This window comes from Suncus etruscus, chromosome 8 (genome assembly GCF_024139225.1).
Source record: "Suncus etruscus isolate mSunEtr1 chromosome 8, mSunEtr1.pri.cur, whole genome shotgun sequence".
In the NCBI taxonomy this organism is placed as follows: Eukaryota; Metazoa; Chordata; class Mammalia; order Eulipotyphla; family Soricidae; genus Suncus; species Suncus etruscus.
In genome coordinates, this window is record NC_064855.1 from 45,103,447 (window position 1) to 45,114,139 (window position 10,693).

Below are 10,693 nucleotides of genomic sequence, written 5' to 3' on the forward strand. Positions count from 1 at the left end.
CAGTAAAGAATTTAATAAATGGGGGGTACTTTTTCATTTGAGCAATTATTATTTTTTTGCTACACCAAGAACACTGAGGTTGAAACACATCCTATATATTTTGGTATTCCCTGAAGTTTAGCATTGTGCCTGGCACATAGAAAATGTTTCAGTGTATATTGGGTATAGAATACAGCAGCATGTCTTTAGAATAGTAGAAAATCAAAGTATATGGGCAAGGCCACAATGATTTCTATTTACTCTGCTCATCCTCCCTCAGTTCTAAGTGGAGAATCAGCTACTTAAAAATATTTGTTGAGAGACCAGAGAAATAGTATACAGATAATATACCTTACCTAGAAGGTACCAGCCTGTGGCCAAGACCTGGTTTGAAACCCTGCACCACATATGGTTCTTCAAGCAAGGCCAAACATGACCCCTGAACATCATCGAGTATAGGATGCTCCCCCAATTATATAAGAGAAGATGTTTGAAAAAAATATTTATTGGACCTTGGTTTTATGCTGGGCACCATAGTAGAACTGGAAAACAGAACTAGTAAGATCATCTTTTTTTTTTGTCCCCTAATTCACAATACAGACCAGGCAAAGGGCCTGGGTTGAGGTGTATATGGGGTACATTTACTGTACCTCCTCTTTCTATACAGTCAGTGTAAAGAACACAGCTTGTGGTAAGAATTGGGAGGCTTTATCTTTTCTTTTGATTTATATATATACACAAAAAAAATCCTTCACCAGTGCAACATTCCCATGACCAATATTCCAAGTGTCCTTCATCCCCACCCCACACCGGCCTGTACACTAGACAGGCTTTCGACTTCCCTCATTCAGTCACATTTTGTTATGATAGTTCTCAGTGTAATTATTTCTGTCACCACAGTAAACAATCCCTGTGGTGAGCTTCATGTCAGGAGCTGGACCCTCCAGTCCTCCTCTATTTTGTCTCTGAGAATCATTACACAAATGTTTTTCATTTTTCTCAAAACCCATAGATGAGGGAAACCATTCTGTGTTTATCTCTCTCCCTCTGACTTATTTCATTCAGCATAATAGATTCCATATACATCCATGTATAGGAAAACTTCATGACTTTATCTCTTCTGATGGCTGCATAATATTCCATTGTGTATATGTACCATGGTTTCTTTAACCATTCATCTATTGAGGGGCATCTAGGCTGTTCCCAGACTCTGGCTATTGTAAACAAAGCTGCAATATATATAGGTGTGAGAAAGGGATTTTTGTATTGTATTTTTGTGTTCATAGGATATATCTCTAGGAGTGGTATAGCTATAGAACCTATAGAACACAAAAATACAATATTTTGTTTTTATTTTTTAAATTTTTTTTTAATTTTTTTTATTGTGACTGAAGTTAATTACGCAGAATTATTTATGATACATAGTGACAATGAATGAAGGACATTCCCACCACCAGTGTTGTCCTCCCTCCACTGCTGTTCCCAGCATGTCTCCCACGTCTCCCTCCTTTACCCCTCAGAATCCTCATGCAACTGGTCTCCACCTTACAGCTTGTTATAGGTTGGGTAACTATTCTGTTTGGCGTTCCAGTCTGGTCATTTTTTATTTACACTACATGTTCATATGACTGATCCTGGTATCATTCTTTTCCCCCCCTCAATTTATGAGGCTGAATGATTCAAGTTATGCTATTCTGTTGGAGATAAAAAGGTTAAGGAAAAGAGGAGAAAAAATTTGTTATCAACTACTAAAAAAGAAAAAATATCACCGAATAATATCCACAAAAGTGGAAAAGAAAGAAAAAAGTGGAAGAAAAAAAGAGAAGAAAAATAATATCAAAAAAACAAACAAAAAATAAAACAAAACCAGAAAAAGTGCTGCAGTTTTGTTTTTAAATTGGTCATGCTCAGGGCTTACCCTACGCTCTGTGACAGGAATTATTCCTGGAAGGACTCAGAGGAATATATTGGGTTCTTTTTACCCCTCCCTAGGCCAAATGCTAATCTTACCTGATGCTCAAACCAGCCTACTGCTGGGAGGGGTCTAAGGTTGGTAATTAAGACCTGGGGGAGGTGTGAAGAAGGAAGATTCAGCAAAAAGCCTTAGCAGAAAGCAGGATGGGGAGATGAGAACTGGTTGGATGCAGAGAGGATGTTCGGCTTAGAAGCCATGTAGGATATGCACATGGCAGTTAGGGCCTTCTAATAAAGCTGCTTGTCTCCTGAAATCTCCTGACTGGCTGTGAGTCTTTCATTCCCTCACCTTTTTCCTGAACCCTTAAACACGCCAGGCCAAAGAAGCTTTAGGTGCTGAGCAGGCCGAGAAAGACCTCACCATCCATCCACCATTATTCTCCATCATCAAGGACTCTTATTAATTTAATTAATACAACAGCTTCTGAGACTTAAACCCATGTCTGACATATGAAAGACAAATGCCCTACCTGCTATATTATCTACTATCATTATGGCTTCAAAACCTCACTCTTGAAACCTCTTTTCTTGTATCTGTGCTTAGGGCCTAAGGACACCAGGAGGTGTCAGTAAGATAAGAAAAAGTTTTTTTTTAATAAATAGCTGAGATATATTGATCCAGTTCTTGGAAACACATTACAAAGAATTCTGTTCAAGATCCTCTATGATTTTGTATTATTAAGTCCCTATATATGTTCAGGTTATAAATATGGTTTAAACAAAACATTACCAGGCCCATGAAGGTTCTTGGGCATTTCTGAAAGTATTTGGTCCAGGCTTTCACCCAAAAATTTTATGTTGAAAAGTAAAATGATTATAACCAAACACCCATACAGATTTGGCAAGAGTTCATCATACCAACTATCAAATATGCTTGGGAGCATTCTTCTTGGCACATGTTTGCTCATCTGTAATTTAGAACAGGTCAGCAATTATAGGCAGGGTTTGAGATCACAAGAATTATACTCTAGAAAATCTTATTGTAAGTTGATTTATATTATTAGGAAAGAATTAAAATATTCTCTCAAATATCCTTGGACTAAAAAGACAAAAAATAGATGAATAGAGACATAAAAAGGTCTAGGAAAGAGAGGGATTGAGAAAGGGAAAATCCAGCAGAACTTAAAGATCAGTGAAAATTAGAAAGGCTGAAAATTAGAAAGAATACCATGGTTAAGAAAGGGAAGGAGAAATAAAGAAATTAAGAAAAAAGTGGAAGTAAACATGTTTCCCAAAGCTTTAGCTCAACTTGGTTGGAGAACAAACATTTCCTTTTTGCTCTGTACAGTATGAGGGAAGGTATGGGGGAAGCTACTACTGATGGCTGAGATGTCACTGTTGGATTCTGCCCTGTTTGCAGCAGACACCAATGTTCCGCTAGACTGAATGCAAAGGAGACCTCCCCACAGAAGCAGAAGACCCAGCTGCTTTAAGTGTCTGGAATATATTCAATCTGAGATGCAGCCCTGGAAAACATTTTGTTTCCTTTTACTGATTAGATAAGCATGACATTTTCTTATCTGCTAACCCTCACCACATTATGTATTTTTAAGAAAAGGAGCATTAAGAATGAATGGACTAAGGTAGGGCAAGTTTAGCCAAGTGTTTCTGAGGTAGGGTAATACAACCCACATAACTAGTTTGTCTCTCCATGGGGCAGGAGAGTTCACCAGTAAGTAAGCTGTGTTCACCTGGTGCCTGCATTACAGAAACAGCATGTGAACTGATGTGGTAGTGTTGGTAAACACTTTGTGCCTTTGAGAGAGAGAGAGAGAGAGAGAGAGAGAGAGAGAGAGAGAGAGAGAGAGAGAGAGAGAGAGAGAGAGTTATCAGGATTGGATTTTATTATTCATAACATGTCACACGTTTACTGTTTGAAGTCAGATGCAAAGTGCCTGTGGGCTATAATTTTGCTCAGCTCAATACTGCTCTTCTTGTGTTGGGAACCACAGCTTTAGTTTCTATATTTGAAAAAATAACTTTCCTACAGCACTAAAGGAGAATGATAGAGCTGAGAAAATTTGGGAAGAGCAGACATAGTGGCCCAGTGGATTGACCTAAGTGGCAGAGAAGTTGACAATGAATCTCATTTCTGTTGAGTCCAGGTTTTTTATCTCTAAACAAGGAGGCTCTGCAAAAGAAAGGGAAAACTAATGCAGGAGAAATAAGACCAAACTTGACCTAAAGTTCAATGCCTGGGTAAAATAAGAGAAAAAGGGAAACTTGATTAAGTGTCAAACCTGCCCATTCCTGGGAGACATCTCTGCTATAAATATTTCATTTATTTATTTATTTTATGTTTTCTGACATACACAGCTGTAGCTGGGTAGAAGCATCTGGTGTCCCATTGGCATGGTGTAAAGAGCGGATGGATTTTATGGAGGAGATGTGTGCGAGGTCACTCCTCCAGTTCCTACTGAGGACCAGGACACAGCATGCTGATCTCATGATGGAAGTACAGCAAAAGCATGTGTGCTAAGCCAGACTAACAGAAAGAAAAAACAGCCACCACAATGACTTGAAGAAAATATGCAAGATACGGATTTTATTTTTCACCTTCATGTTTTCTCAAATAAATCACAAACAAGTGACATGCAACAACTTGGCATTAATTTCAGGGCAAGACAACAAATTCTAAAAAATAAAATCTTCCTAAAATGTTGTTATTTTTCTCTTGTCTGTCTCTCTTCCACTTCTAACCTTGGAGCTGAGGCCTAACACTACCAAGAAGCTCTAATTTTGTCCTAGGAATACCATATCCAAGAGGATGCATTTCAACAAATGCTGTATTTTAAATACTCCACTGAATCTGGCTTTCCTAAAACGCGTAGCTCATTGGGGGTAAATATCTTTGCCCCTGTGTAGGCCTGCCTACACTCGTAAAGTGATAAACTCTCTTACAAGGCAGAGTCCAACATATCCTAAAAATAGAATAAATGCTGCTGCTTCTCCTATCTTGTAAGAAGTCTGAAACAGGTGAGTTGTTGAGTGCCCTGTTCCCTCTACTATCCCATGGTCTCAGAAATTTCTCTGGGTCACTGTTAATCTAAAAACAGGAATGAGTCCACTTCTGTTCTGGCCATGAGGGTGGACATGTGTGTACAACTTGAAAACCTTTATCTTTTCTTGTTTCCAGGTAACCATCTCAGCCCACCCCATCTTTTCTTTGGGATGTGTGCTGCACAGTTCTACCTATCAAGGCAAAGCTATGAAAGGCTACCCTCTACCAGCCTCTCTCCTCCTCAGGCAGAAAACTGGCTTCATGGTATAACTTCCATCAAGCAGACTGACTTGCTGCAGTAACAAAATAGACAGAAGAAATAAACTCAGATTGAACTACCTCAGAGAAACAAATGTGTGCATTGTGGCTAATCTGGAGTGGAGGAGCTAATAGCATCTTTGCTAAAGCAAAGTTTTGAGTTTGGTAGGTGGGGGGTATTTTCTAGCTTATTTTAAACACAAAAAGAAATCAAAAGCAAAAGAGAAACACGGAAGTTTTCGAAGTTTTGCTTTGAGATAAGCCCAGACCCCTTAGCTGTCTGGAGCTCTTCGATCAGCATCTGTCTGGATCTTGAATTCCTGGTTTGAGGGAGCTAAAATCCTGAGCTTCCCCCCAAAAGTCACCTTGATCCAGTGACTGGATCTATTGGAAGAACTTCCGTTGTTGGTGTTTGACAACTGTGACTGAACAGAGCCTACCTTGGGAAAACCCCACCCTAGGCTGTAGTCCAGGGCACATAAAAAATAACAACAACAACAAGATGTCTTATTGCAGAGGTCCAACTTGGACAACAGAGACTGAGCAGAACCTTTGGATCCATAATATTCTAGGCTTCGGCTTAGGGACTGAACGAAAACAAGGAGCAAGTGTTACAGAAGACTGAACATCACAACAACGATGGATAGGAACCTCTAGAACCTAGACCCTGACCTATAACCTGCACAAATACCAAGATCGCTAGCTACAGTGGCTTGATTTTCTCACACACAACCGAGAGGAAACTTTCCTGGCATCACAAAAAAGCCTTTGGGATGGGGTAATGAGTATATATGGAGCCAGGGGTTGATCCCATGATGGTATGCTTCAAGGATGGAGAAACCCTGAATCTCTTAGGCCATGGGAATTCCCTTTCTTCCCCAATGCTTACTGTGCCTATGCAAAAAAAAAAAAAAAAAGTGGGGGGAACGCCAAACCCTACCACTCCAGCACCCATACTTTTTCTTGTTTTGTTTTGATTTGTTAGTTTTTGACTTAATTTTCCTTTTCTTTTTCTTCTACTTTTCTCTTTCTTTTTAACACTTGTGGTTATTATTTAGAGATTTATTTTTATTTTTACTTGCTGGGTCCATTTTTTTTTATTTTTTTCTTCCATTTTTCTTTTTTTTTTTCTCTTTTCTCCTTTCTTATTTTGGTAGTTGTCACCAAATTTTTTCTCCCCTTTTTCTTATCCTTTTTATCTCCAATGAAGGTGGAATGGATGCTCAATCTACAACAAACTGTAAAGTGGAGACCAGTTGCACTGGCATACTGGGGGGTAGAGGAGGGAGATGTGGGATGCATGTTGGGAATAGGGTCGGAGGAAGGACAGCACTGGTGGTGGGAATGCCCCTCATTCATTGTCACTATGCACCATAAATGATGCAGTGAAAGATTTGTAATGCCCTTTGGTCACAATAAAAATTTAAAAAAAAAAAAGAACTTCCAATTGATCAGTAGACCCCATCTCAGCCCTAGAGTGAGTGCATTTGAGTGAAGCCTAGGGTAAAAAAGGGGGTTGTTGGTAGAAGTGATAAGTCTACTTCTACTGCCTGTCACCCTTGAAAGTCAAACTGCAACCTAAGAAATAATACAGTGGGAAGGGCAATTGCATTGCACACAGCTGACCAGGTTTGATTTGACACCATATGAATCGCCCTGAGCACTACTAGGCTTAAGTCCAGAGTACAAAGCCAGGAGTAAGCCTGAGTATTGCCAAAAGAAAGTCATTTTGGAGGTAAAAAGCATAAGCTATGTCAAAGAATTTGGTTCATGTCTCTTTTGTCAGGTTTCTACCTGCTTTCTGCCTGCAACAGTCAAAATCCTGCTCCCGTATTGTAGCCCAAAGACCCCTCCTGTGAGCTAACCATCTTGTTCCAGAAATTTGATCAAGAAATAGGAGGGAGGTAACCTGTTTTTTTTACATCTGTGAACTTGACTTAGTTATCAACAAAATGAGTTGATCATCAAAGGGAGTTCACAAAGAGCTTTTATAAGCTAGATACAGGCTGCATTATTTCATCTAAAATACACAATGGTTCTTAACATTGTGTATGTTGCTAACGTGTTTGTAGTTGGTACAATCAGTGATTAATACAATTCAACTTCCATGTAAAAATAAACATTTTCTCATTGTTCCTGTGATTCCTAATTCATTCCTGCTCAAGCAACCTGATCAGACTTGTTCTCTTGCTCTGTTTATGTGGCACTTTTTAGATTTACAACCCATTCATTTCTACCCAAGTCCTAGTTCTCTCAGAGGTCCTGCCTTTTAGTTTATTACTTCTCTAATTTTTTGCATCATCAAAAACCTGTTACAGTCCCTCCTGCCATGCCACACTGCCCAATCTTTGCTTTGCTCTTTCTCAATAACTTCTCCATAAGGCCCCTATCTTTTTCCCCCACTCATATAATTGCATCTTTGCATCTTGCACTCATGATTAGCCAGAGGTAGGTGCTGCTTGCTAGGGATGAGGATACAAGGCCATGTTTCATATTCTGTTCAGACCCTCTTTTTTCCTACTGTTTCCATCCCTCCAAAGAATTGGTTTATGATTATACTTGTCTGAGTCTCTCCGAATACCAGGATAATAGTTCCCACTGCTCTATCTAATTATGGGAGTCTATTCTATGTGGTAATGTGGGGACAGGGGTGACAGATACAAAGACAGAAATGGGGGCTCCTTTGCTCTCTGGGACCCCGATGCCTACCCAGTCTTAGACCAGGGAAACTATTTTATCAATGTGGATGTTTCCACACATAACTCTAGATAGAAAGCTGTGGCTCTGGGGGCAAAGATAGATACATCCGTCACCCAGTGAAACAGATATACCCACAGAATAGAAGCTGGTTACATGCTAGTTCCAGGTTCTGAAGGGCCTGGTACAGAAGAACCAGCTCTAGTGACCTCTAATATTATCCACAGGAAGCCTCTTAGTTGGTTCCTACACACACACACACACACACACACACACACACACACACACACACACACACACACACACACACACACGTCTTCAGGGTCAGGTGGGAATAGTGATGAAAAGAGGAGGAAAACTTTGCCTTTCTGGTCACTGCAGGTAGAGGAAGGTTGAACAGGCTCTCAGCTAAGCATACAACCAGAGTAAGTGTCCCCTTGGTCTTTTTCTCAAGTCTACAACTGAGCTCAGTTCTCCACCTCCACAAGATCGTCCCAAAGACAGGTGAGCCACCACAGATCTTTACATTCTATAAAGGGGGCAGTATGACACTTTGATACTTCACTGGGTCTTTGAGTTGAGCTTTCTAGCAAATAGGCCAGTCACAAAGTCTGGGAGGATAAGTAATCCTTCATAGACATGCAGCATTTGCTTTTGAATGGATCCTTTACCCAGGAGGCACCATGTCCCTTGCAGCAAACTGCAAATGGATAACAGCTAAATACAGGTTCTGATTCTAGTTCTGTTTGCAATTTAGGTTTCAGTTGGAAGAGTGTCTGAATCTTGTAAGCAGGGCAGAGAGAGGCAGTACCTCTAAGTAGTGAGCCTTGTACCACCCTAGCCAGGCAAACTAGATCATTTTTGGAGATGGAACCAGAAAATGAGGACATTTAAAATTTAGACTTTTCTTCGGAAAATAGGTTTAAGTTTACCATAAAATTGCAAGAATAACATGAAAAAAGGTGCTCATATGTTTTTTATATATATTTCGGGCTTTTGAATTATTTCTAATCACTTCTCTCTGCACAAAGAAATACTCAGATGTAATATTAAATTTTTTTCAAAACCATTTTGAAGATGAACTAAACAATAAACCTTTGAACCTAAATATTTGTGTGTGCTTTCTAAGAATAGGAACCTCCCACGACTTAGCCACAGTGCAGTTATTAGCCTGGATTTATTCACATGGTTTAGGAATTGATATGCTTCTGAATTATATTGATATGCTTTCAATTGATATGCTTTCAGATGAAAGCAATATGTAGCCAAGGTTGAGAACTTCTGTGTCCACTAAAACTCACCTCAGCGTCTTGATTCCTGGAAAAGAAACAAAGAAGAGTTGTAGAACTTCTTGATATTTTTGGTAATGGTGGGGATCTCCAGTCATGCTCAGGGATCCTGACACTCCTGACAATATTGGCCCAAGTGAAGACATGACAATTTAGTGTTCAGATCTCATGTACTTCTATTTGGGCATGGGCCTTGCCAAATATAGAACTTGCAGGCTTTCAAGCACTCTTTTCTAGGCTCTCCTGGGATTTCTTACAGAAGACACTGGACCAAGCTTATTGAGAGCACAATTGAGAGGCAGAGGAAAAATAAGTCTGGAGAGTAGACCTCGAAGCTACATCTGTGGCTTTGTTTATTTTTCCTTCTCCCTTTTCTCGCATCCATCATGATCTTCATTCCTCTCATGAGTCTTCTCTTGTGAGCCTAGCTTACTTAACAAACAGGTGATTTTTAAACAATTTAATGGCCCAATGGACCATTAGAAATTGCACTGAACTTTGCTCAATCTACCTCAGATGTTTATCATTAAAATGTATATTTCTCCTTTCTCCTCTCTAGTAATTTATTTCCCACCAAGTTCCAGAATCTAATGTTTTCTGCTTAACGTTTGAAATGTGTCTAGTTTGAGTCAGGATGTGCTGCTGACATGAACACAATCCACTTTTCAGACTTAGTTTTGGGGGTAGACAAAAAAGAATATAAAAATATCCACTTTTATATTTTTATATTGATCACAAATTATACTGGAAGCAGTTGAGATAGACTGGTTAGATAAACATTTTATTAATTTTCATTTTAGTGTGTAAGTAGAAAATTTAAATTAAATGATTTAATACAATTTAAATTTAAATGTTTGGTACTTTACTGCAGAGCAGGGATCCAAAATGCCCTAGGATAGAAAAAACAGTTTTAAAGGTAGGGGTTGATAATGAAAGGAAAGTTGCTGGATGCCTAACACAAACATGAGTAGGTGTGTGCTTTTTAAAAACCACACCCTTGAAGAGGATGTGATGATTAATTAGCTTGACCGGGTCATGGGCTGCTTCATTTGGGGTGTGTCTGTGAGGAAGTTTCTGGACATGTGTAACATTTACATTTGCACACACTGAGGAAAGATCAGTGTGGAGGTCCTTATCAAATTCAAGGAAGACCTCAGTAGAACTAAAGGCTGATCAAGGCAGAATTTTTTTTTGCTTGACTTGAGAGTGGACATTGGTCTTTTCCCACCTTCAAACTGAGGTCACCTTTAGTTTGCAATACGCAGATCTTGGATCTTATTAGCATCCTTCAGTACAGGAAAAAAATTTCTTATATATTTATATGTACATCCACTCATACACATTTACATATACACAAACATACATATAAAATGTGTATATTGGTTCTGCATTTCTGGAAAACATATACTAATACAAAGTGAAGTAGATTTTTCTAGAATGTAAAGGAATAGGAGATATAAAGTAAAAGAGGAAGTGGATAATATGGAAAGACTGG

At 39.1% G+C, this 10,693-nt stretch overlaps 1 non-coding gene across 1 annotated transcript; it reads right to left on the reverse strand.

The window, feature by feature from the left end:
- Positions 1-554: 554 nt before the first annotated feature.
- LOC126016510 (small nucleolar RNA SNORA51) lies at positions 555-687 on the reverse strand. The gene has a single exon (XR_007498305.1). It is a non-coding gene; the product is annotated as a small nucleolar RNA SNORA51 (small nucleolar RNA).
- Between the last annotated feature and the right edge of the window lie 10,006 nt (positions 688-10,693).